Source organism: Piliocolobus tephrosceles, chromosome 8 (genome assembly GCF_002776525.5).
Source record: "Piliocolobus tephrosceles isolate RC106 chromosome 8, ASM277652v3, whole genome shotgun sequence".
Lineage (NCBI taxonomy): Eukaryota > Metazoa > Chordata > Mammalia > Primates > Cercopithecidae > Piliocolobus > Piliocolobus tephrosceles.
Window position 1 is genome coordinate 38960999 of NC_045441.1, and position 26756 is coordinate 38987754.

The 26756-nt window shown below is 44.9% G+C and overlaps 1 protein-coding gene across 2 annotated transcripts in view; it reads right to left on the reverse strand.

Moving 5' to 3' along the window:
* GRB10 (growth factor receptor bound protein 10) overlaps nucleotides 1–26756 on the reverse strand; it is a 196864-nt gene that overhangs the window by 34693 nt on the left and 135415 nt on the right. The gene's annotated exons all lie outside the window — the stretch shown is intronic.

The following is a 26756-nucleotide window of genomic DNA, read 5'->3' on the forward strand; positions in this document are numbered from 1 at the left end:
AAAGCAGTCAGAAGAGCAAGACGGCATTTTAAATCGCGACTACCTCTTGCAAGGGAGCGTGTTTCCGTCTCTCCCCCACTGTCCCAGGCTGGCTGTGTGGAGCCTGCGTGTGCCCTGGTGGGCAGGTTGTCTCCGGGCAGCAGGGAGGCCACCCGCCCACCCGCTGGGCTCCTAGGTTGCCTTGCACTGGTTCCCTTAGGGAGTGAATCCAGCCACGGTGATGCAATCACCCCACAGACTTGCTCCCCCACTCCCACACGACAAGACCCGGGCTTGGGGGTGAGGATGAGGTGAGGATGACAACCCCAACAACACAACTCTCACACCAACTGGTCAGAAAAATCCCCGCTCAATGCTCTCCCATGACAGTGAAATCACACACAGGCAGCTGAGAGGCTGAAGCACGTGCGTTCTCTGAACCCAGCCCCATCTGCCAACCTCTAAATAATCTTTGTCCTGCAACTGACGTGTCAGTGGCAGCTTTGAAGCTGGATCTGCAGGGTAGGTGAGAACATCAGTTTGTCCTGACCAACTCCCTCTGAGGCTCCCCGCTCTCTCTGGTCCTTTTCCTTGTGTTTGGAGTTTCCTTGTGTTACTTGCTCTGAACTTTGATTTCTGTGGCTGGCGCAGAGACTGACAGCAGAGGGAGGCGCTGGAGGCCCCCGCCTTAATCAGGAACTGGGACCACACCATCCTACAGGGACCCTCTTGAATCTCCTACAGCTAGCTACCCTCAGCTGTCACCAGGTGGGCAGGAAGGAGTCAATGTCACTCAAGCTTGAGTGCCCAGGTTGGGGTGGGGTAGGGGCAGGGGCGGGGCTCAGAGAGAACGGAAGAAGAGCCCTTCTCTGTGAGGGCAGGCTAGCCTCCCAGCAGACAGGGGACCAGCCAGGGGAGCCTGCACCGTTAGGTAGGGTCACTGTCCCCTGCCTGCCACCTATGGGCCACTTCTCCAACTCAAAGAAATCCCAGGGCTGGGGCTGGATCAGGACCCGGAAGAGACTTGTTTTCAACTCTTATTTATTTTTCAAGCAATCCATCATCTCTTTTCCAGAATTTATGTGTCACTCAATGAAAGTATACTTCCCCCTAACAAGCGAAATATTCAAATACAGCTGACATGGCCGAGTAAGTCTATAGAAATACAATTTAAGTGAAGAAAACATGTCTCTGGGTTCTAGGTAGGAATGTTATTACAATGCATTAACATAAAAGAAAAACAGGAATTTGGAAAATATAACTGAGCTCCAACAATGCTTTATAAATGTGCTAACCATCATAGGGAATGTCTTCAGGACCAGTGCATGCCTTCTGCTCCCCAAATCAGGGTTCCTAATGCTCCTTCTTCCCTGGGTCTCTCAATGAGCGTATCTGCACTGAGAATACACATGATCTTCTCTAGGAAAGTGAAATTGTGTTGAAGCGTGTGTTTCATATCTCTCCAAGTCCCTTTGCCACTGTTCTTGTCCGAATCAGCCATGGCAATGGTTTTCTCTTTTTTTTTTTTTCAGCCCTGTTGCATTTTTCTTTAAACTCTCTCCCCAACCCCTGTTGTTCCACAGCCATCCCCCCAAAGGCCTATAAATAGTCAGGGTATTAAAAGCTGAGATGTGCTTGGTCACACGTCCACCTCCACTCCTTTTAGATTCCCACAGAGACGGGGCTGGCGAGATCCCGAGGGAGCAAGGCAGGCAGGAGACTGAGCCAGACACAAAGGCAGGCACCCTCCAGCTCCCGTGACAGGCCCTTCTGCCCCGACACAGCACTCTCTGGTACTTCCTCAAGCTCACCAGGGCCCTCCAACTACACACAAAACTAAGCCCCTGAGACAGAGCACCAAAAAAGCACTGTGTATACCAGCCATCTCAAACCACCCAGTCAACGCTTAGAGCTACTGATGAAAATGTTTGTAAGGAACCCAAGAGGTACGAGGGCTCCTATTACAGGGGACTGCCAGCCACCGACTATGAAGTCTTTTAGAACTGGCAGTTCTAGAAGGAGCATTCTGTACAGCACCACCTGCTCCTTTAGTCACCACCTGAGCACTGCTGGGGGACCAGGTCTCCTGCAGAGCAGGCCTGGGTCTCCCTGGCCCATCCAGTGTTCAACCATTTTGCACAAGGTGGACCTAGAAGGTTCTCTCGAGCAGGTCAAGGCCCTTGCCCCGCAGCAACTCACAGTTCAGCAGGGAGATTGTTACCACAGGCAGTTAATTTCCAAGGTATGACTTGTTTAGGGAATATAAGAATCTGGTAATACCAGGAAGGGTGAGAAGCTGAGACCCACAAGTTCTTTTTTTTTTTTTTTTTTTTTGAGGCGGAGTCTCGCTCTGTCGCCCGGACTGGAGTGCAGTGGCCGGATCTCAGCTCACTGCAAGCTCTGCCTCCCGGGTTTATGCCATTCTCCTGCCTCAGCCTCCGGAGTAGCTGGGACTACAGGCGCCCGCCACCTCGCCCGGCTAGTTTTTGTATTTTTAGTAGAGACGGGGTTTCACCATGTTAGCCAGGATGGTCTCGATCCCCTGACCTCGTGATCCGCCCGTCTCGGCCTCCCAAAGTGCTGGGATTACAGGCTTGAGCCACCGCGCCCGGCATGAGACCCACAAGTTCTATCCAAGTTCTATCACAGCTTAGCCTCCTACTGGCTCTGTGACCTCGGGCAAGTAATTAGCAATCTAAGACTTGCTTTCCTCATCCAAGCTGTGGGGAACTGCTCTGAGAATCAGTAACGTAAGCAAAACACTGCTCAATCAACGTACGGAAGTTACTACGTAAGTTATGACCTATCTTGGCCCAGGGCGGTGGTTCCAAAGAGGAACTTAGAAACAGACTGGGCCATAACCATGCTTCATCAGTAACTAGCTGTGGGAACACGGCTGAGCTATCCAGCCTCTCTGTGCCTCAGTTTCCTCATCTGTAAAATGGAAATCCGTAAGCAGCACCAGCCTCGTAGTGTTGCTATGACATAGGTTAATGAGATATCCTCTTGAAAAGACTACAGCCCCTGACACGTGCCCTCCCTGGGACATGCTTGGATCCAGCGTGGATCTGGGAACAAGGCAGGCTCCAGCTGAAGGCCTGTGAACAACCACGGAAGGGTGCAGGGGAAGGACCCTGAAGGCTGCTTCTATTTCAGGATTCCAGTTCCAAGAAAGCAAACCTCATGACCAGTAAGATGCAGCAGGAACAATTCAGTCAGAAAAGCCACCCTCCAAATCCTCATTTTTTTTCTCTACTGCAAAAAAGCCCCTAAAAAGGGAATTGTTTTTAAAAATAAAACAGTAATATTAAAGAGGGCATGAAACTCTGTCTTTTTAGAGTTAGTTGGGGGAGGAATGGTTTGCAAAGCTACCCAGGCCTCTGGCTGGCTTGGCACTGAATCCCGTTATAAAAGCCCTGAAGTGCTAATAGAAGGTTCCATTGTTTCCAGAATTTCTGTTGTCGTTTTTTACATATTCACTGCATAGACAAAAAAGCAAGAGTTTAATTTTTTGCAAACTTAAAGGAAGAAGTTTAAGAACAATTGGAGTTGAAGGTAGATCATATCTCCACGGCCCCAAACTCCACTCTGGGACACCTGGTTTTTTGTCTCAGTGGCCCCCACAAGGTTGATGTGTGTGAGGGAGCAAATCAGGCCCCTCCTTGCTGTCAACCTTAGCACAGACCCTCACTCCTGCTCCCTGCCACAGTCTTAGACCTTGCTCTTGGCTGACTTACAGGCTCAGAGAATCTCATTACTGCATCCAAAAGACCTCCTGACTAGCTGTGAGTCTTTGCTGAAGGCTCAGCAGTAATCACCTTGTAAAAATAGCAAATAGGGCACTCTCTTTGTCCTCTTAGAGCCTTCTGCAGTGTAAGATGTCCCTGGACAGAGGGCCCAGCCTCCGGGGTGCACCCACTGACCCATAGTAGCTGAGATCCACGCCTTCCCTGAGACCTTCACAGAGAAATCGAGACATCGGAGGGCTTCTGGGTCAGCAGCTCTTGGGACCAGTTTCGTCCTAGTTCTTAATCATTATCTAGCATATTTTTAGTTCAAAAGCTCTCTTAGGATGTAAAGTAAACTGGGGTTTTTAGTAACTCTGGTAAATACTAGTGATAAATGTTTTGGAGAAGCCAGGTTGTAATCACAAGGCCAAGTGGAGGCATTCACAGGGGAAGAGAAATTATCAAAGCAGGCAAGAGGGCCCAAAGATGTGACATGAGGTGGTAAATGTGGATGAAATCCTGTTCTGGGTGACCTACCCTACTCTATCTGGCCTCCAAGGGCCCTTGAGGAGAAAGCAGGAAGACTGCTGTGCCAGGAAGGCAGAGGAAGCCTTAACTCCACGCACATGTCTCTGCCCCTTCGACAGGAGAAGGAACTATTTCTGGAAGGCAGAAAGCTTGCCCGATGTCTTGGAGGTGGAAAGTACTGGAGCCACGATCTAACCAGGGCTCCCCTCCCTGGCTCTGCTTGCCTTTCTTCTCCACTGCAACCCACTATCCAGCGTGTACCAGGTGGGCTCCAAGGCTTCTCACAAAAAGACTTTTGATTACATGTGGCCCAGAAGGCCTCAAATTGGACAGACCCAGAAGCCTGGAGGTTTGGGGTAAATTACATTTACTTCAGACTAGGACAGGACCAACCAGGGTAGGCTAAATTAATCTTAGCAAAAAGAAATGTAATTCTGCCATTATTTTTTAGTTCTGTTTTAAATTAACGATGTTATTTCTTGATATAGGGGATAATTGAAGCACTACACATGATTACACGGCTCTACTCACCATAATGAGAACACGCATAATAATCCTGTTCAATATAGTGACTCAAACCCACCGGAAAAAAAATGTGCTTAATAGTCTGTACTGTCCCAACTGAAGCGGTTTGTTGTTAGCCTGGCAGCAGTTCAGCATCCCCCACCACAGCTGGGGCTTGACCCTGAGGCCTGGTCTCCGCTCCCCAGGACTCAGTACACTGCCCAGGGTTATGGAGATGAGACTTGTGGCCTGATTTCAAACAGCAGAGGAGTCCCCACTGTCTGAACGCAGCAAAGAGTGTGGCGCAGGTTCAAGGGGTGGCATGGGAGCCGGGTGCCCCACCCTTAGTGAGACCAGACACGGAAGGGCCTGATAGCCTTGGTTTCTGCTGCAGGGAGTCCCGAGGTCCTGAACCAGGAGCTCAGGGCAGTGCGGATGACTTGGGAAGAGTCTAGCCGGTTGGGCCAGTTGCTAGGGCTGGATGCTAGAGGGAGAACCACAGGGTTGGGGGAGTGTGAGATGGCAGTCTCCAGGGCTACCTGCTGGGCTAAACATCCCAGCTGCTCCTCCTCCTGAATAGACTCTGGTGCAGGAAAGGAAACTGTGCTACACACTAGAGGGTTGTCCCAGTGGCCTGAGGGCTGCCCCCTAGACCCCCACCAAGGTTGGCGCTTGCACCTGCCGTGGAGAGCCTAGTCATGGGCTTGCCAGACCCAGCTCTGCCCAACTCTGCCGCCTCCAGCCAGGCTGGTGGCAGAGTGCAGGACAGGATCCCTGGGAATCCCGCCCATGGCCAGGGAAACCCTGGTATTTCCCCCACATCAACAAAGGCCAAAAATTCCACTGCTATTATTGCAACTGCCTCTCAACTGCAAGCGCCACCTACTGGCCCATAGGGTGAACTGCATAAGTCAATATAATTCCTGCTGACAGAAGTATACAGCGGTGGGGGATGAGATAAACCTCCTGAAACCTCCACCTTCCCATTTCTCTCTAGGAGACAGTGAGTCTGACCACAGGCCCAGCACACTGTTACTACAAGCTACAAACAACTAGCATTTGAGAAAACCACTACACTAAAGCTATCTATAACCAAGTAATTCATAAAAGCCTTGGCCCCCTAAAACTACAGAGACGCCAAGACAAAGGAACTTAACATACAGAATAGTCACATCCTCAAGGTGGGGGAGGGAAGAAAAAATCCCAACCAAATGAAACTAATTCAAAAATAAGAAGTAACAGTTTCTACAGATGAGAAGAAACCAATGCAAGAACTCCAGCTCCATGAAGAAACAATGTTGTGTCACCCACATTAGCCTTCTAGCAATGGCTCCTAACCACAATGAATGAAATGACAGATAAAGAATTCGAGATATGGAGTGTAAGAAAGCTCCATGAGAGCCAAGAGAAAGTTGAAAACCAACACACACACACACATACACACACACACACACACACACACACACACACGAGAAGAGTAATTCTGGAGATGAAAGATGAGTTAGATATATTTAAAAAAAAAAAAAAAAAACCTTTTGGAAATGAAAAATTCACTGAAGGAATTTCAAAAAACAGTTGAAAGCTTCAACAATAGAGCAGACCAAGCAGAAGAATTTCAGAGCTTGAAGACTAGCCTTTTGGATTAACCCAAATAAGAAGAAAAAACAATTTTTTAAAAAAGAATAAAGCCTTTGAGAAATGTGAGATTATTACACCTCAGACTTATACGTATTCCTGAGGGAGAAGAAAAAAAAAAAAGTTTGGAAACATATTTGGGGGAAATAATTCAGGAAAATTTCCCCAAACTTGCTAGAGATGTAGCTATGCAGATACAAGAAATTCAGAGAACCCATTAGAGATACTACAGAAGATGCACATTTACCAAAGAATAGTCACCAGATTAATTCAAGGTCAACATGAAAGAACAAGTCTTGAAAGCAGCTAGATAGAAGTGTCAAATCACCCATAATGGAAATCCCATTAGACTAACAGTGGACTTCTCAGCAGAAACCTTACACGTCAGAAGAGACCAGGGGTTTATTTTTAGCCTCCTTTAAGAAAAAAGAAATGTAAGTCAAGAATTTTATATTCTGCCAAACTAAGCTTCAAAAATGAAGGAGAAATAAAGCCTTTCCCAGATAAACCAATTCTGAGGGAATTTGCCACTATTAGACAAATCCTACAAAAAAATTCTCAAAGGAGTTATAAACATGGAAACAAAAGGATGATCCTTACCATCATAACAGCACACATAAGTAGACAAAGCTCACTGACTGTATAAAGCAAATACACAACTGAGACTAAAATAAACCAACTAACAACACTATGACAGGAACAATACTTCAAATACCAGTATTAACCTTGAACATAAATGGCCTAAATGTTCCACTTAAAAGACATGGACTGGCAAACTGGATGAAAAAACAAGACCCAGCCATCTGCTGCCTACAAGAGACCCACCTAATGGCTAAAGACACCTACAGACTCAAAGTAAATGCCTGGAAAAAACAAATGTGAGCAGGAGTAGCCATTCTTATATCAGATAGAACAGACTTTACCCTAACAATAGTTTTAAAAAAAAAGACAATGAAGGGCATTATATAATAAGAATGCATTCAATTCAAGAGGGTATAACTTTTGGAAATATGTGGGCAAGCACCCACATTCATAAAACAAATACTACTACACCTAAAAGAACAGAATGACAGCAATACAATAATAGTAGGGGACTACAACACCCCACTGACAACACTAGACAGGTAACTGAGAGAGAAACAACAGAGAAACGCTGGACTTAAGCTAGACCTGACCAAATGGAAATAATAAACATTTACAGAACATGCTAACTAGCACCTGCAGAATATACATTTTTCTCATCTGCACATGAAACAAAATTGACCAGATGCTTTGCCATAAAGCACATTTCAACAAATTTTTAAAAAAATCAAAATCATATCAAGTATCTTCTTGGACCACAGTATAATAAAATTAAAAATCAATACCATAAGGAACTGTCAAAACTGTACAAATACATGGAAACTAAAAAATGTGCTCCTGAATAACTTTTGAGTAAACAATGAATTTAAAGCAGAAAAAAAAAATTTTTTTTTAATGAATGAAAATAGAGACACAACATATCAACACCTCGGGAATACAGGAAAAGCAGTGCTAAGAATAAAGTAGTGTTAAATGTCTACATCAAAAAGACAGAAAGTTCTCAAATTAACAACCTAATGTCACACCTCAAGGAACTAAAAAAACAAGAACAAAACCCAAAGCTAGTAGAAGAATCGAAATAAAGATCAGAGTAGAACTAAGTGTCACTGAGACCCCAATAAACAAAACAAAACAAAAAACAAAAAAACCCACAAAGGATCAATGAAATGAAAAGCTGGTTCTTCAAAAGGATAAATAAAATTGATAGCTAGCAAGTTTACCTAAGAACAAAAGATTCACATGAGCACACTTAGAAATGAAAAAGATGACATTACAACTGATACCACAGAAATACAAAAGATCATCACAGATTATTATGAACATCTCTATCCACACAAACTAAAAAATCTGGAGGAAATGGATAAATTCCTGGAAACATCCAACTTCCTGAGATTGAATCAGGAAGAAATAGAAATCCTAAATAGACCAGTAGGGGTAATAAAATTGAATTAGTAATTATAAAAATCTTCCAAAAAAGAAAAAGAAAAAAAAAAAAAAAAAAAGCCCAGGACCAGATGGATCACACAGCTTTGCTTTTTTTTTCTTTTTTGAGACAGAGTCTCACCCTGTCTCCCAGGCTAGAGTACTGTGGTGTGATCTCGGCTCACTGCAACCTCCGCCTCCTGGGTTCAAGAGATTCTTTTCTGCCTCAGCCTCCCAAGTGGCTGAGACTACAGGCATGTGCCACCACATCTGGCTAATTTTTGTATTTTCGAATAGAGACAGGGTTTTGCCATGTTGGCCAGGCTGGTCTCAAACTCATGAGCTCAGGTGATTCACCCGCCTTGGCCTCCCAAAGTGCTGGGATTACAGGTGTGAGCCACCGCACCTGGCCCTACAGCCAAATGTTAACAGCCATACAAACAAGAGGTGGTCCCAATCCTACTGAAACTATTCCAAAAATTTGAGAATAAATTCTTTCGTAACTAATTCTACAAAATCAATATCACTCTGATACCAAAATCAGGCAAGGACACAACAAAGAAAGGATACTGCAGGTCAATATCCCTTATAAACATAGATGCAAAAATCTTCAACAAAATACTAGCAAAGCAAATCCGACAGCACATTAAAAAGATAACACATCATGATCAAGTGGGTTTAATTCCAGGGATGCAAGGATAGTTTGATATCTGCAGATCAGTAAATGCGATTCATGACATAAACAGAACTAAAAACAAAAACCATATGATCATCTGAATGGATGCAGAAAAAGCATTCAGTAAAACAAAACATCCCTTCATGAAAAAAACCCTCAACAAACTAGGCACTAAAAGAACATACCTCAAAATAATTACAGCCATATAGGACAAACCCACAGCCACTATCATACTGAATGGGGAAGAGTTGAAAGTATTTCCTCCTAAGAACTGGAGTAAGATGAGAATGTCCACTCTCACCACTACTATTCAATGTAGCACTGGAAGCCCTAACCAGAGCAATCACGTAAGAGAGAGAAATCAAAGGTATCCACATTGGAAAATAGAAAGTCAAATTTTGTGTGTTCATTTTATAGCAAGAGGTTGTTTTTTTTTTATTGTGTGTGTGTGTGTGTGTGTGTGTTTTTTTTTTTTTTTTTGGCAGGGTCTGGCTCTATCACTTTACTGGAATGCAGTGGCATGATCTCAGCTCACTGCAACCTCCATCTTCCGGGCTCAAGCGATCCTCCCACCTCACCTTCCCCAAGTAGCTGGGACTACAGGCACGTGCCATCACACCTAGCTAATATTTTTTGTACTTTAGAGATGAGGTCTCACTATATTGTCTAGGCTGGTCTCAAACTCCTGGACCCAAGTGAGTCACCCACCTCAGCCTCCCAAAGTGCTGGGATTACAAATATGAGCCACCACACCCAGCTGACATAATCTTATATTTAGAAAAGCCTAAAGACACCCCCAAAAGACTCCTAGACTTGATAAACAACTTCAGTAAAGCTTCAGAATGCAAGATCAGCATATTAAATCATTAGCATTTCTATACAACAATAATATTCAAGCTGAGAATGAAATCAATAACTCAATCGTGTTTAAAATGGCCACACACGCACACAACATACATACACAGATTATATATATACTTAGGAATATATCTAACCAAGGAGGTGAAAGATCTCTACAAGGAAAACTACAAACCCTCATGAAAGGAATCACAGATGGCACAAACAAATGGAAACACATCTCACGCTCACAGACTGGAAGAATCAGTATCATTAAAATGACCATACTGCCCCCAAAGTAGTCTACAGATTCAACATAATTTCTATCAAATTTCCAATGTCATTCTTCACAGAATTAGAAAAAAAGATTGTAAAGTTCATGTGGAACAACAACAAAAAGAGCTTGAATAGCCACAGCAATTCTAAGCAAAAAGAACAAAAGCAGAGGTAGCATATTACCTGACTTCAAATTATATGGCTGAAGGAACTAAAACAGCATGGTATTGGTACAAAAGCAGACATACAAATCAATGAAATGGAATAGAGAGCACAGAAATAAAGCCATATACTTACAACCAACTGATATTCGACGAAGTTGACAAAAATAAACAATGGCAAAAAGATACGCTATTCAATAAATGGTGCTGGGAAAATTGACTATCTCTATGAACATCTCTATCCACACAAACTAAAACATATACAGGAAATTCTAGCCATATGCAGAAGAATGAAACTGGACCCCTGTCTCTCACCATGTACAAAAATTAACTCAAGATGGATTAAAGACTTAAATGTAAGACTGGAAACTATAAAAGTCCTAGAAGAAAACCTAGGAAAAAACTTTTGGACTTTGGCCTAGGCAAAGAATTTATGACTAAGGCCCCAAAAGCAATGCAACAAGAATAAAAATAGACAAGTGGGACTTAATTAAACTGAAAAGATTCTGTGCAGTAAACAGACAACCTACAGAATGGGAGAAAATATTTGCAAATCATGCCTCCAACAAAGGACTAATACTAAATACTAATACTAATCTAAAACGAACTCAAACAACTCAGCCAGAAAAAACAAACGATCCCATTAAAAAATGGGCAAAGAACATGAACAGACATTTCTCAAAAGAAGACATACAAGCAGCCAATAAACACATAAAGAGAAGATCAATATCACTAGTCATCAGAGAAATGCAAATTAAAACCAGAGTGGGATATCATCTGATACCACTGAGAATGGCTATTACTTAAAAGTCAACAAAACAAAAGATGTTGACATAGATGTGGAGAAAAGGAAAGCCAAATACACTGTTGGTGGGAATGTAAATTAACACAACCTGTAGGGAAACCATATGGAGATTTCCCAAATAAATAAAAATAGAATTACCATTCAACCCAGTAATTCCACTACTGGGCATCTACACAAAGGAAAAGACATCATTATATTAAAAAGACATGCATCCATATGTTTATCACAGCACTATTCACAATAGCAAAGATACAGAATCAACCTAAATGTCTATCAATGGTAAACTGGATTTAAAGAGTGGTAATATACACCACAGAATAGTATGTAGTCATAAAAAAGAATGAAATCACGTCTTTTGCAACAACATGGGTGAAGCTGGAGGCCATTCTCTTAAGTGAAGTAACTCAGAAACAAAGAAGCAAATACTATATATTATCGCTTACAAGTGGGAGGTAAACAATGGGTACACATAAACATAAAGATGGAAATAACAGACACTGGGGACTCCAAAATGGAGGAAGATGGAAGGAGGGGGTGAGGGTTTTAAAAATTACCTGTTGGGTACAATCTTCACTATTTGGGTGATGGGCAGAGTAGAAACTCAAACCTCATTATTATGCAATATATCCATGTAGCAAACCTGCACGTATATCCCCAAGTCTAAAATTTAAAAACAAGTTTTAAAATTCTGCTTTATAATTGACAGATTTCAAGTTTTCAGTGAAAATTAAACAGATGTTGTCTTTAAAAATCCTTTTTTCCAAAGGAGATAAACTTCTAAAAATAACTAAAGAGTTCTTGAAAGTTAACCATGGTTTTCAGAGACCCTAATAGGACTTTCCACAGTGAACAGGTCTCACTGGCTAAGGGGAGGGACAATATTCCAAGCAGTAGCCTGTACCCTTGTTTTATACCAAGTAGACAGACTTATTTGGAAGAATCAGTTTTGATGTTCTCATCTGCATTTTTTAAAACTTTTTAAAAATGGATATGTATAGCCTGTTATTTTGAAAAACATATTTTTATAAAATAGAATCATCTTGTCAAAAATAAAATTGAAAACGACTTTTAAAAAATTTCCATTGGTGGATTAAAGGGTAGCAAAGATAAGAAAGTATGGCATGAAAGGCATCTGGGCTGTGACTCCAGTACCAGTGTCCCTGCTGGGGTCATCTCCAGAAAGGTTTAATCTGTACTGAGGGTACAACCTGAGGGCTCCTCCCAAACAGGGGCAGGGCCCTCTTGGAGCTACTGTCCTTTGGGGCTAAGATTCCAGAAGGGACATGGTTAGCTTGCTTTACAGTCAGCTAGAGATTTCTGTCTTCACACATGACTCCTTGTTGGGTATGGTTTTTGGTTCTAAATGTTGGAGATCCCCAAATGGGTTATGTGCCATAATTTGAATTCCTGCTTTAACCGTGTGGTCACGACAGAGGCAGGTCCAGCAGGCACGGAGGGACATGTTGGAGGAATGGCTGCCCCCTTTTGGGGTAACCGTCAGATGGGTGACATCGTGGAGGAAGCCTGTGGTACATTTGGAGACACCATGACACCACATCAGGTTTACTGCAAGGCCGAGCATTTAGTCCTGTGCCCCTCCACCCTTCTCTTTAGAAGTCGCTGAACTTCAAAAGGACGCTGTAACCCACGACTGTATTTTACTTAGAATTAGAACGCATGCATTTTCCCTCGAGTCAGACATTGCTACAAAACTTGATCATAAAGAGAATTTCACCTTTCCTCTCAAACCTATGAGGACAGCCAGCATTCTCTCTCTTCTCCCTGTAGCTTATTTGCCGTTCAAATCATCTCACATTTAAAATCTTCCTTTTCTTCTGACATCTCACTGACCTCATCCATGATATCCAGGAGTATGAGCTGAAGTTTTTCCTAAATTGGAATTGACTTTGGGACTCTTGCCTCTACCTAATCTATTCCTTGTACATAGTTTACAGCACTGAACTGTTTTTCTTGTAGATGGACACAAGGTCTACTTGGTGATTACAGTCAGGGCAGGGACTCTGTGGCCTTCCATCCTCAGCTTTGCCAGATCCCAAACCTGTGGAGCTGAGCACAGAAAGGCAGGCTGTAGTGCCTGGAGCCTCAGTTCTTCACGTGACACAGGCACGGCACCATCTCCTCTCCAGGGCTAATCACGCAGGCTCATGGGAATGCAGTCCTGCGGCCAATCCAGTTGAGTGCCTACCACTGTAGCTGAGAACAAATGTTTTGTCTCTCTTCCTCTCCTAAGCTCCTAGACAGAGAGTCACACCTTGCTCACTCTTCCTTACTCTTGCTCACTCTGCACTGTCCACCTGTTCGTCTGTTCAGTGAATGAACCCTAGGAAAGAATTGCTTGCATCACTTCTACTATGCTTGAATTCAAAAAGGGGTGGGGCGGGGAGGGGCGCATGGCCTTCATTCCAACCTATAGCTTCTTCTACTCTCAGCCAAAATGTTTTGCTGGTGACTGTTCAAGTCTTCCATTCAACACTGCACCAAGATGTCCCTATCTGAATGGCTTCCCTCTACTTGAGTGTGCAGAGACCATGCAAGTTTCCCTGAAGGGCATCCTAAAAGCCCTGGCACCAGTGTAACAAAGACACATACGTGAGAGCTGTGAAAGGCAGTACATTTAGAACAGATAAGGAAAAGGACTTTCTTCAGGGCAGAGGTCACTTGGGAGCACTCACTTTCCTGTGTAAGCACAAAGACAGCAGCTGAGGACTGCAGTCACTCATGGTCCTTGCAGCTGTGCAAAGTTGGGAGGGGTGGAACCATGAGTTCTAGACACACAGACAAGGCAGACCATCACAAACACAAACATGTGGGCAGCTGCAGGGCCATGTCCACTCCTGCTGCTCCAACGTCTCTGCGGCAGGACAGTCAGCTGGTGACACTGGCGAGAGAAGGCACTGGGACTGCTGGTGGTGACAGCCTTCTCTTGGGCTGATGCTCAGCAACCTGAGGATTTACCATGAGCAAGCCCAGAGTGTGTCTGCAGACTGGTGCCGAGGAGGCAGGGGCGTGGGAAGGCTCAACCTGGCCAGCGGCAGAGTACCAGGAAGTCTGCACAAACCCACTGCTGCTCACCTGAGGAACACGGGGTGGGGACAGAGTGAGGAGTTCCGTGGCAGCGACAGGGGCTCTGCACAGAGGCTCCAAAATCTGCCTCTGACCTAGCTTGCTGCGTGGCTGGGAGTTTTCTTAACTAGCTGTTCTGGGTCCTGTTGCACTCCACGCACTGTCCCCTCCTCTTGAGCCTCAGAGGCCTAAGCAAGAGGCAGAACCAGCAGGGGAAACTGCAGAGCATGCAGCCAGGAGAGGCAGGACAAAGGGCCATGCACTCAGAACCAGGGGGTCAGAACGGTCAACCAAAGAGGGTGTGGGCTTGGAAACTTCATACATACACACACAAACACACGCACATATGCATACAGATACAAACATGTGCACACATATATGCCGTATACACGTACACATATGCAAACACGTACACATATACATGCAAACATGCACAAGCATATACATATGCACACATACACATGCTTCATACATACACATACATATACACATAAATATATATACACACACATATAGGTCGAGTATCGCTAATCTAAAAATACAAAATCCAAAATGCTCTAAAATCTGACACTTTTTGAGTGCTGACATGATACTCAAAGGAAACGCTCATTGGAGCATTTTGGATTTTCGGATTGGGATACTCAGCTAGTAAGTGTACTGCAAACATTTCAAAATCAGAAACAAATCTGAACTGCGAAACAGTTCTGGTGCCAAGCATTTCAGATAAAGAATATTCAATCCTTATACTCCTACACACACACATGCATAGAAACATACATACATTAGTTTTCTATTATAATGTGTTCATTGTAGCAAATTTGGAAACTAAATTAGGAACAAAAACAAAAAATTATAACTGATATTCCTTCAGGCAGAATGCCTACTCAAGAATGTAGAATGACAGACAAACTGGACAAAAATCATCAGGACAGCACCAGTCAATGGACATCTGCAGAGCGTAGATGATCGACACAGTCTCAAATCACCTTCCTTCAAATTACTTCTTAATTACAAAAGGAAAATACAGCTGACCCTTGGACAACACAGGTTTGAAGCATTCGGGTACAGTTATAAGCATATTTTTTTCAACCAGATGCAGATGGAAAATAGAGTCTTGGTGGTATTTGAAACCTGTGTATATGAAAGGCCAACTTTTTGTATATTTGGGTTCCAAGGGCTGACTGCAGGACTTGAGTATGAGTGGATTTAGGTAAATGCAGGGGGTCCTGGAACCAATTCCCCACGTACACTGAGGAAAGACTATAGTAACTTAACAGTGAGAAACTTAAGAGACAACACCCTAATCAAGACATAAACATCAACATCAGCATAAACTGGACCAGCCAAAATCATCATGCCTGTAGGCCACAACCTCCTGTCTGTGGACCAGATAGGACCCCAAGGAAACACCACACAAACCAGAGTGGCCCTTCAAGAAATCGCACCCATCACACCGGTGTGGAAAGGCGGAGGAATGCTCTGTACTAAAGGAAACCAAAGAGGTCTTACAGTGAATGCAACTGGTTCCTGAACCAGAGTAAAAGAATAACATAAAGGATGTTTATGTGAACAATCGGCGAAACCTGAATGAGGTCTGTAGATTCAACCCTGCATCTTATCAAGGGTAAATATCCTGACTTTGGTAACGTTATGATGATATGTAAGTGAGTAACCCTGTTTTCAGTCAACAGACTCTGAGGTATTTAGAAGTAAAGGGACTTGATAGCTACAAACGAGTCTCAAATGGTCCAAAGAATCATGATATGTGTACATATAAATGTATACATGTGCCTATACATATCTTTATATATGTACAGGACAATGGAAATGACTTAAAATGTGGCAGAGATATTAACAATTGGGGAATCAGGGTAAAGAATATATGAGAGTTCTTTGCTCTATTACTGCAGCTTCTCTGTATCAGGACAATTTCTCCTTCATCTCTTATTTCAAACAGTCACTGACTGCTGGGCATTCTGTTTCAGAAAAACTCTCACTTGAGCCCATCAGTAAGCAGGACAGGTCTAACTGTGATTTTCTGAGTAGGGAACCTCAGGTAAGCTCTGTAAGGCCTGCTGTGCAAGCAGTACCCTGGATTACAGCACCATCCTAGCAAGAGCGGGACACCAGCCTCTACACAGTCCACTGGGCCACCACTCACCGGCCAGTGGAGCAGGGCTGTCCTGTCTTCCTGTCTGCTAAGGCCCTACGACCAAGAAAGTGTGGGCAGGAGGGTTTGGCACATGCTAGACAGACAGAACAATGACAGACAGGTGGATGGGGCTGGGTATGGGATGGGCGGACTGGTTGGTGAAGGAAGACTGGTAGATTCACTGGAAATTTAGAAAATAGTGAAGTTTGAGAAGCTGAGAGACACAGCAGGTGCAGAATGGCTAAGACACTGCAAAAGGGCTACAAACCCCAGTACCATCTCCAGTCTGGACAACACAGAAAATGAGAGCTATGAGAAAAATTTCATAAATGGAGCTATCGTTTAGGGCTATAATTTTATTTAATTACAACGCTCTAGAGAATGTATTTGTAGATAAAACTTTCACCCTCAAAATCCCAATTTATCTCCAAAATATATTTGCTATGAATACAGTTTACGCTAATAATTTTTATAGTGCCCGTAACTCATTTTTTAAAAAGCAAGCTTACACACCATCAAAATGAGATTATATAATCACAAAAATACTGATAACTGGAAAGGCAAAACAAATTATGGAGATTTCTTTGAAAAAGCAGAATACATTCACTGGCAGCCCTTGGACTCCCAGCTTGCTACTTTTTCAGTACTAAAAACCAAACAACCCAAGCAAAAATCACCAGTGACCCACAGCTGCTTTCAGCCAGCCACGAGTATGTCTGTTGGACTGACAGGGAAGAAAATGAGCCAAAAACACTGCCGTCTGGGCACTAACTCCTTTAAAACCAAGCAAACAAAAAGGATCTACTGAGCACCAGCTCAGAAGGTCTAACACTAAGAAGAGTAAGTACCTGAAACTGACTGTGCACATCTTACCCCCATCCTCCAATCGCCCGGAGTTCTCAGACTCCAAGAGGTCTCCAGGCAGATCTGAAAGTAAACGCCACCGTTATCAGACCTCTTGGGGTCTGTCCATTTGCTCCCAGACAGGCTCAGTAAACATCGTCTAGAGTTTCTTGAAACTACAGAAACAGCCAATCAAAGGGATGGACTGCCTGGACACGGTCCCCTCACCACCCAGGGAACTGTCACTGGAGCCCCAATGGTGCAAGGCCCTAGGCAGTGAGAATTGGTCCAAAGCCACACTGCGAGGAACTGCAGAGTCCTAGCCAGTGGCCAGCCCCAAGTCACATGCCTTCCCACCATATTATAAGTGATATACAGCACTTGGCATTATTTATAAAAGTGAATTTTCTCCACCCACCCACATACTTATAAATACATAAAACTTTTGCTCCAGCAATGGCACTGCTGGAAACCAACCTATCCATCTGTCTATCCATCCACATCCCCATACATGACCAAAGACCTATGCACGAGAATGTCCATTTTAGCTCTATTCATAATTAGAAAGGGCTGCAAACAAAAGTAAGCTTATATGCCATTAAAATGGTATATAAGCATCTCAGTAGTGTCTTTTCTCATAGCAACGATCACCCTAGAATGTGAGGTTATACAATGGAAAGCATGGGGGCCCTTGTTTCAGGGAGCTGCTCATCAAAAGAGAGTTGAGGTAAATTTATCACGGTACCTCCATACAACGCAATACCATGAAGCTGCAGGGGAAATCACAACAATGCACACCAATTTTGTGAAGCGATGCACAAGACACTGTCCACAGAGTCACCTCTGGAGAATGAGACTACAGTTGGAAACTGAGAAGAAAGTGAATCTCACCGTTTACCAAATACCTTTTTGTAGTATTTGTTTCACTTTTTGTTTTTTACTATGAACGTTACCTCTTTTTGGTCTCCTGATTGGACACAGAAGTGATATGGTAATAAGTCATGGCAAACCTACTCCTGACTCTGAATCCTGTTTGTAGTGCTAGGGCCTGCAAATTGTCACGCCCTGACTGAATGAACCAGCTTCTTTGGAAAGAGATGAGTGGGGGTAGAGTGGGAAGAAAGTTTTCATGTGAACATCTCTGGGGAAAATGCTAGCTTCTGATGCACTCATGTTCCTGGAGGCCTTTTTCTCCAGAAAAGGAAGTAGCTCTCGGACCACTGGTGTAAAGATTCAACAACCAATCCTCCATCTCATCTACTGAGACTTAACCAGCCCTGCTGCTGCGGGCACCATTCCCACCTGGCCAGGCCAGTGGGGCCAGATAGGAACCCTGCTGCAGAGCCAGGCTCAAGGCTCCTCCACTCATCCCAGCCGTAAAGTCGGCAAGTGCAGGCATCCATAAAAGTACCACTAACTAAAAAGAGGCAGAAAGTATGGCGCATAAGATAAAATGTGCCTACTAATGGAAGATAGCTCGTTTAGGCATGAAGAGTACAATTCTCCTTTGGACAGGAATCACAACAGTCTCACAAAACAACAGAACAAACTCACTTATAATCTATCAGTGTCGAAATAGAGACCTTGGTTATACAGATATGGCATCTAACCACAGCATTTTATAATATAAAAAGCAGATCAAAATAGTTAGTGCTACAGAATTACAAGAGGGATTTCCATGAGTAACATCTGTTTTTGAAAAAAAAGTTTCTTTAGTGGTAATCAATCTTTAATGAAACATTAAACCTAAAATGTAATCTATAATTTGAAAAAATGTTTTCAGATTTGAGTGAGATCGGCTGAACCTTTTCAAGCCATCTCAGGCCCAGCTGCATGGGGAGAGTGGGGATGCACCCTCACTGTCACTCAATGAGCAGAGGCTCCCTGAGAACCTTCTCTGTGCCAGGCACCAAGGTGCTGGGATTCGGGTCTGGAATAAAACCCGACTTTATGGAACATCATTCAAGTAGGGGAGACAGACACAAAGCAAAATTCAGAGACTGTCAGATGGTGGAAGGCAAAGGAAAAACATTCAGCAAAGGGTTGCTGGCTAAGAAGGTCCTCAAAGGCAGCAAAAGATGCCACAGGCTGACTGTGATGCTCCCTCCCAGGCGGCAGAAACTGGGGACCAGATGGGTCAGGAGGCTCCCACGACAACACAGCTTCAAGGAAGGTAAAGCCTAGACCCGGGTCCCACAGCAGAGACAGGGTGGCATCTTTGGTGGCATCTCAGCAGCATTTGACACAGCTTTGATTCCTAGAAACTTGCTTCTCTAAGTGTTTTTGACCCCAGCTTGTGATCTCTTCATCTCTCTGCTCCTTCATCCCTTTGCTGTCTCCTGTTCTGCCAGGCTGCTGGGTTTTTGGAGGCCCACAAGCTTCTGTCCTCAGCCTACCCCACTCTAGTGGTCCTCTCTCTGAGACTGCATCTGGCCCCATGCCATCAGATGCCATCTCTCTGCTCATGACCCGGATCTATAACCAGGACGAGTCACTGATGAAAGGTGCCTTCCTTGGGTCTCTCGTTGCCATGTGAAATTTAACAAAAGAAAATGTGGTCGAAGCACACCAAGGCCTCCTTGCCTAACTAAAAGGGGTCATTGTCCGCTCAGTTGCTCTGGCCAAGGAAGAGGAGTGTATCCTTGATTCCTCCTTTTGACTCAGGTACAAATCCAGTTAGCTCTCCCTCTCTAATGTGTCCCATATCCAGTGCTTCCTGTCCTCTCCACCATGCCATCTCCGTTCCCAGCCTGGGACCACACAGCAGCCTGTTTCCTGCTCACCTCACCTTGCCTCACATCATCCATAGCCCAGCAGCTCTTGTACGATTTCTGGAGAGTCATTTGAATCCCACTGTCCTCTCATCACACCCAGAATTAAATCCAAGCTCTCGCCTGTGGGGTGCATGGTCCGATTCTCCATTCCCTTCCCTGTGTGTGTGGTCACTGTGCTCTGGGCGCCCTGGCCTTCTTGGTCCCTCACATTTGCTAGCTCATGTCCACGACTCCATTCGCAGCTGCCCTCTGTATCTTCTCTAAGGCATCGGGTCTGCAGTCATTGTCTTTTCCTTCCTCCATGGTCAGTTTCATCCTCATTCCAGAATCATTCCTACCTGCATACAGACGTGCCTTGACACGTCTCATCTAAGTGAAGCCCTCCTGTGGCCACATTCCTCTCTGGCTGCTGCTTCATTTTATGCTGCTTTTCTGCAGACCCCTCAGGACCAGCTGCTTGACTCCGTGTCTCTACTTTTCCTCTCCTGGTTTCACCCCCGCCCACCCCAGTTGGCACTCCGTTCCACTAGCTGCCCGAAATGGGTCTCATCAAGGGGCCTTGTGGCCTGCCTCTGGTCAAGACTAGTGGCCATAATATGCATTTCTAGTTCCAAATCACGGTTCCGCTGATTCAGTGGCTGAGACAATTCTATGGCATAAAAATTGTTCACCTAGAGGAACAACTTCGGTTTCTATAGAAGCAACTTGCCCTTTATTAGGGGAACTCCAAATTACACCAAAGAGGATGGATACAGAATAAGAGAAGAATGCCTTCCAGGGACTTGGGCCACTGACCTGACGGCTAATAAAAGAACAATGCCTTTGAGGGAGATGGCCATACAGTATCACCAGAGACAGAGACAAGCCACATGTACCAGATATGTGTCTAGAGACCAGGTGATTCTGGAGTGGGAGCAGAGGGATTCTGAGATTTCTGCTGCTTGCTACCAAGCTATCTGATCAAATATCTGAAAATCTTTAGCATGAGATTGGTCAAAGCTGACACCATGCAGACTTCATTGAGACTGCAGATTTTTCTACCCAAATGTTTCTTTTTACCCATCCCCTTCATTTTGTTTGTCTCATCCTTTGGCTTACTGCACACCAGGTTTAGTTTGACTCAGAATTATCAGCATGCAGATAATTCACTCTTGATCCTCCAATGGCCCAGTCTTCTTTGGATTCTTGCCCTCAACAACACAATTCACTGCAGTCAGAATTCACATTCCTAAAGCTGTTCCTAGTTATGCTCTTGGTACCTACCAGAATCTTATTGGAATAAAATGAAGAATTTTTGTCCCCTCTCATGTAACTGGTTACAAAGGAGGTAAGCAACTGCTGAGTGCAATATACCAGGGCCCACTTCACAGTCCCCGCTGCTGGCCTCCATGCCCGTCTTCAGCTGGCCCCAGTACGATGAGGGGCAAGGCATCCTCTTGGGCATGGGCGGCAGGCAGGCATCGTCTTCCTAGGCACCATCAGCCCTAGGCCATGGGCCCCAGTGCATATTCTGAGGGAGGACTGTGTGGTGGGGCAGCAGGAGGTAGCCACAGCAGGAAGAGTCTGTGCCATGCTGCAGCACCGCCCATGAAGTCAGGAACAGCCACAGCATACATAAGGGCTTGCACAAGAGGAGTACAACTCATCTCCCACAGCCTCCAGATGCTACTGCACTAAAGCTGTTTGTCTCAGCCAGCCCCATCCGCTGCAACTGGGACAGACAAGAGAGCGGGGGACTCAGGAAAAGATTTCAGGTCTGACATTTTCATCTCATAGGAAACAGCACATACATGCAGGTGTGTGTACACACGTGCAGCTTAGGCTCTGCACAACTGCCCGCATGTATTCCAAGCCACAACCCTCCCTGGGCAGGAAGAGCCCTCCCAGCCCTCTGAGTTCTCCCACACTCCTCTCCTTGGAAATTGCCAGAGACCACTCCAGCCACTGGCCTTCCCGGGCTGGTGAAACGATGCATCAGGAAGACACTTAGGTTTTCCTTCCACACACTTCACCACTGTTCACAGGGTCCATGACTAGCCACCCCTGCCATCCCCCAGGTGGTTACAGGAAGAACCTACCCAAGTAAATTTGGTAGATCAAAAAAGGGCCTCTAAAGTGCAGGCTGGAAGGGGCACACGACGACAAGATCTTCCTCTTGAACTGTAAGTGATTACAGACACTAATATAAATCTGGCTAGAAGTGTCACCATGCAGCTGTCACTGTGCTTGAGACCATGAGGTCTTTATTCCTTTGTGTTCTGTCTCCTCGGAAACCTTTTGCAGTATACTGAGGCTCAAGGGCTGAAGGCTCAGGAATCCCCCGCCCTCGGATGACGTTTATACACAAGGAAGCGGAGCATGGAAGAGACAACCCCCTTTGCACAGTGTGTTCTGCCAACAGAATTATGAGTATTCCATGGCTTTTGGAAAGAAGGAAGGAAGCAGCATATCCCCAGCTTCTCCTGAAGTGTGGGGAATGCCTGGGGATGCCTAGGGCACCGTAGGGTCTCAGGGAGGTGGCTCTGTATGTGTTTCCCGTGGCCAGCGGCACGAGTTCAGAGCGTGCCTTGATCCCAGGAGTTGTGAAGAACCAGAGACAGATTAGTTGATGGCAATAAATGTTCTCCTGCCTTCAGGTGGCTGCTACCGAGCCTCACAGAGTCCCAGGCAAGGGTACTCCTGCAGAGCTTGCCTTGGTCTGGCCTTAAAAGACAAGGTTCTGGTCAATAGGGAGAATTACTATGGTATGACCTGGTCAGTTCTGTTTTCTATGAGGTTTCTCCTCTAGAAAGAGCTCACTGCAGCATCAGTGCATGTTAAGAGGCATGTTTTTGATTCTAAGCAGGGATTTTTCATTGTTTAGCATTTTATTTTGAAATGATTTGTTTAGCATTTTTACAAAAAATGTGCAAAAAGTAATACAAAAACTCTCTGTATATATTCTTCATCTAGGTTCTCCAAATATTAACATTTCACCCCATTCACTTTATTAAATTCCCATTCTCTTTCCCTACCTATCTAGGAGAGTGGGTTGCAGACATCTAGCCCCTTTCCTGCTAGCTGGCTGTGTGTGTATTTCCTATAAACAAGAACACTCTCATAACTACAGTACAATGATCAAAATCAGGAAATTAACACTGATATAGTACCATTAGCTAATTTACAGACCTCATCCAAATTTAGCCAAGTGTCTGACTCCTGTCCTTTTTAGAAAAGGGGTGGGGAACAATGTTGTTCTTGGTTCATGATTCAGTCCAGGACCCAAGCTGTGTTTGACTGCCTTGGCTCTTTAGTTCCTCAGATTTGGGTTTTGCTTTTGGCTTTTGCTTCTGTGGGTGTCTTCTATGACCTCAAAGCCCCTGAGGTCATTCTCTAGAACGTCTCTTGGTTCTGGTTCAGCTGACGTCCCTTTGAGATTAGCTGTAGTTATGGTTTGGGGCAGGTGCCCCAAAAGAGAGATGCTGTGTCCCCCTGGGTGCCGCAGCTCAGGAGGCACATAATGCTGCCCTGACCCTTTTTTGGTGACATCAGTGTGGCTCACCTAGGAAGGGTGTCTGCCAGGTGTTTCCACACACGTAAGTTATTATATTCCCCTGGCCCTTCATGCTGGCTCCTATGTCTTTACGTCAGGTCGCCTTCACTCTTTAAGCATCTCCCAGGCAGCCCTGGCTCCTTTTATTGGAGAATGGTATCTAGAAATGACCTGAGCATTAGGTTGAACATTTATATCAAGACAGAGGAAACACAGAACTGCAAGTTGTCTTACAGACCATGAAAACTACGAGAAAGCAATGAAAACTATAAAAAATCAATAAATCACATCTTACCAATTCTGCTTAGATGCACTCAGTTGTCCAACTTTATTCCATTGCCCTAGTCCAGGCAACACATCAGCATCTCCTGCACCTGCATCCCAACCGGCCATCCCACACCTCCTCCAGCCCAGTCCATCCTTCATACTGCAGCAGGCAAAGCAAAGTGCAAAGCTGCTTTTCCCTCTCTGCCACAGACCTCCTTTGCCCTGGATACCAATCTGTTCCTGAGACACCTAAGGCCCTGCCTTCCTAGGTGCTGCCTCCTCTATGCTATCTCGGCCATCACCCAGGGTGCCTGTGCCTTCCTCAACTGTCCTCATTCCCTCTTTCTAGAGCACTGTCTGCCTTCCAAGACAGTTAAGGTTTCCTCATCCTTCAGCCCCACTGATAGCTCTCCCCACATGACGGAATGTCCTGGTAGCATGTTGGAAACCGTCTGTGATAATGTGCCTCTATGAGGTCATCAGCATTGGTCTCTCCCACTGGGTTATGGGCTCCCAGATGGCAAAGCTGTGTCTGCCCTGCCAGCCTCAGACCCTAGCACCCAGGCAGTACCTGCATGTAGAAACTGCCTAAAATCTATCAGTGAATGTGCACAAGAGAGGAACAGAGGACAGTAAGGGTGTTATTTCCTGGCTGTGTCCTGGTAGGGGAAGTTGGATCCCTGAGGAGACAGGCACAGGCTGAGTGTAGAGTGTGAGATGTGCAAGCACGTGAGGGGTTTAGATAAGCAGACCCAAGGTCCTTGCTTGCTATCGGTCACTCTGATCCTCCATCCCTGTGCCAGGGAGGCAGTGGGAGTGAGCTGTGCTGCACAGCTGAGAAAGACAGGATGTGGAACTACGGGAACAACACATGCTGGAGATCTCCAAGCTCATAACGTCAGAGACTCGATGTGGTGACTATGTAGTAACCTATTCAAATGCCACTAGACTCTCTTCTTCCTCCATCCCTGTCACTGCAGGGCCATACAGGCCTGACTTGTCATACAATCACTATGCACCCAGAAATAGCCAGGGAAAAGCTAGAGGGCTTGCTAAGGTGTCTGCGGTATTCTGAAGACACAAATCCTGGAGTCCCTGCAAACAGCTGCTGACCACCTGGGACACAGAGTTCCACCCCTGCTAGGGGAGGGCAGGCTTCCAAAGCCACCGTGTGCTACCACGCGGCGCCTCTGGGCCACTCTCTCGTTAGGGAGAATGCAGAAGTGGAGAAAGGCTCCAGGAATGGGGTCAGGGCTCGGAAGTCTTGAAACTCACTCTATCCTGGATGTGGTAATCAACATAAGGAGGTCTTTGCAGATAGATATCCTGAGCTATAAAACATCCACATATAAAACAGACACATATCCTGAGCTATAAAACATCCACAATCTTTTACTAGGGATCTGACTTCTAGGGTCTACCCAGGGGAAAGCATTCAAAATGTGGCAACAGCTGCATTGCAGGCATCCAGTGAAGCATCATTTATAGCGCAGACACTGGACCACAATGCAAATATCTGGCCACTGCCAAGTAGGTAAATATGGCACAAATTGGTATTCATCAATAGAGGTATTAGCTATCATGAGTGTTTTTTAGGAAGACCACATTAAGAAACACAGAAAATACTTATGAGATGCAAATAACTGGAAACATATCTAAAATTATATCCACCTTTACTAAAACCTGATAAAATACCGAGGGCGAGGAACTGGAACAAACTCTGGGCAGATGGAAAGAGCTGACTTTGTTTTTAATACTGTTACAATACCGTTTTTGTGCCAGTTCAATGATCAGAGTCAAAAGGGCAGTCACACTTATGCTCTAAGGTTAAATGAAGAAGAAAGCAACGTTGCTTCCCACTTCCTCGAGCGTCTGTGATGTTCCCGCTGCTCCTGGCACGGCAACACAGCCTCTCATTCCCTTCCAGGATTCCGCAGAGAGACCAGGGACTGTGTGAGCAGAAACACTACCCGTGAACAAAAAGAGAGGAATGTGCACCGGTACATGGTGTTCCCATTTAAATCTTTTCGGGGATTTCCTCATATAAATAAATCTGAAGATGCCAGGGTTCTATAAATAGGGCTAGAAACTACTGCCCTGATTCAAGAGAATCTCTTGTAAGATGACAGCAGAGAAGCTATTTTAGGGCAAAGTAAAAGATAAACCATGTTAGTCATTAGCATTTGGTTCTCTCAGGGACCAAAAAATAGAAATCACCAGCAGAGGGTATGTGCTTGTAAACCTTCCCACACAGGGACTACGTCTGCGCTCTCTTTCCTAGAAATGTCCAGACTTGGCACCAACAGTGGAGGGAGGATGTTTACCAAATTCTCTTGTGAATTTTTTGGATTTTCAAAACACTCTCACTTGGTTTCCTCCACTAATTCTTTTTTTTTTTTTTTTCTTTTCTACATTTTTATTACTCAAACTACTTTTCCTTCAGCCAGTTAAGAGGCTGAGGCGAGAGTCTAAGGAAAGAAAAACAGAAAGACACGGAGGAAAAGAGATGGCCATTGTCCAGGCAGTGGCCCAGATGGCCCATCTCATTTTGGGTCTCAGTCAAGACCCAGAGGCCTAACACTTCTCCACTGTGTAAACTCTAGAACACTTTATCCTAAACTGGGTGGACCTGCCACATGCGCCTATTGCAGGAGATAACAAAAGTCCCTCCGTGGTCGGTCACAGGTATAAATAAAGCGCCAATGTCCATGTTCAGTGAGTGTAACAGCCTTCTCCGGTGGGTGAACTGTGGATTCCTACTCAAAACCAAACACAAACCAGCAGGCTGTTCGCTCGCAGGCAAGTACGGCAGAAGCTGTCAGGTAGGTAAATTGGGGAAAGTGCATTGTCTAGTGGTTCCCCTTTTCCTGATGACATTTCGAGTCAAAGCAGCAGCAAGAATTAGCAAATCAGTTTGCCAAGGAAAGTTATTTCTTGTTGCTAGCAAAAACAGGCGGTCTCTGGAAAGCAC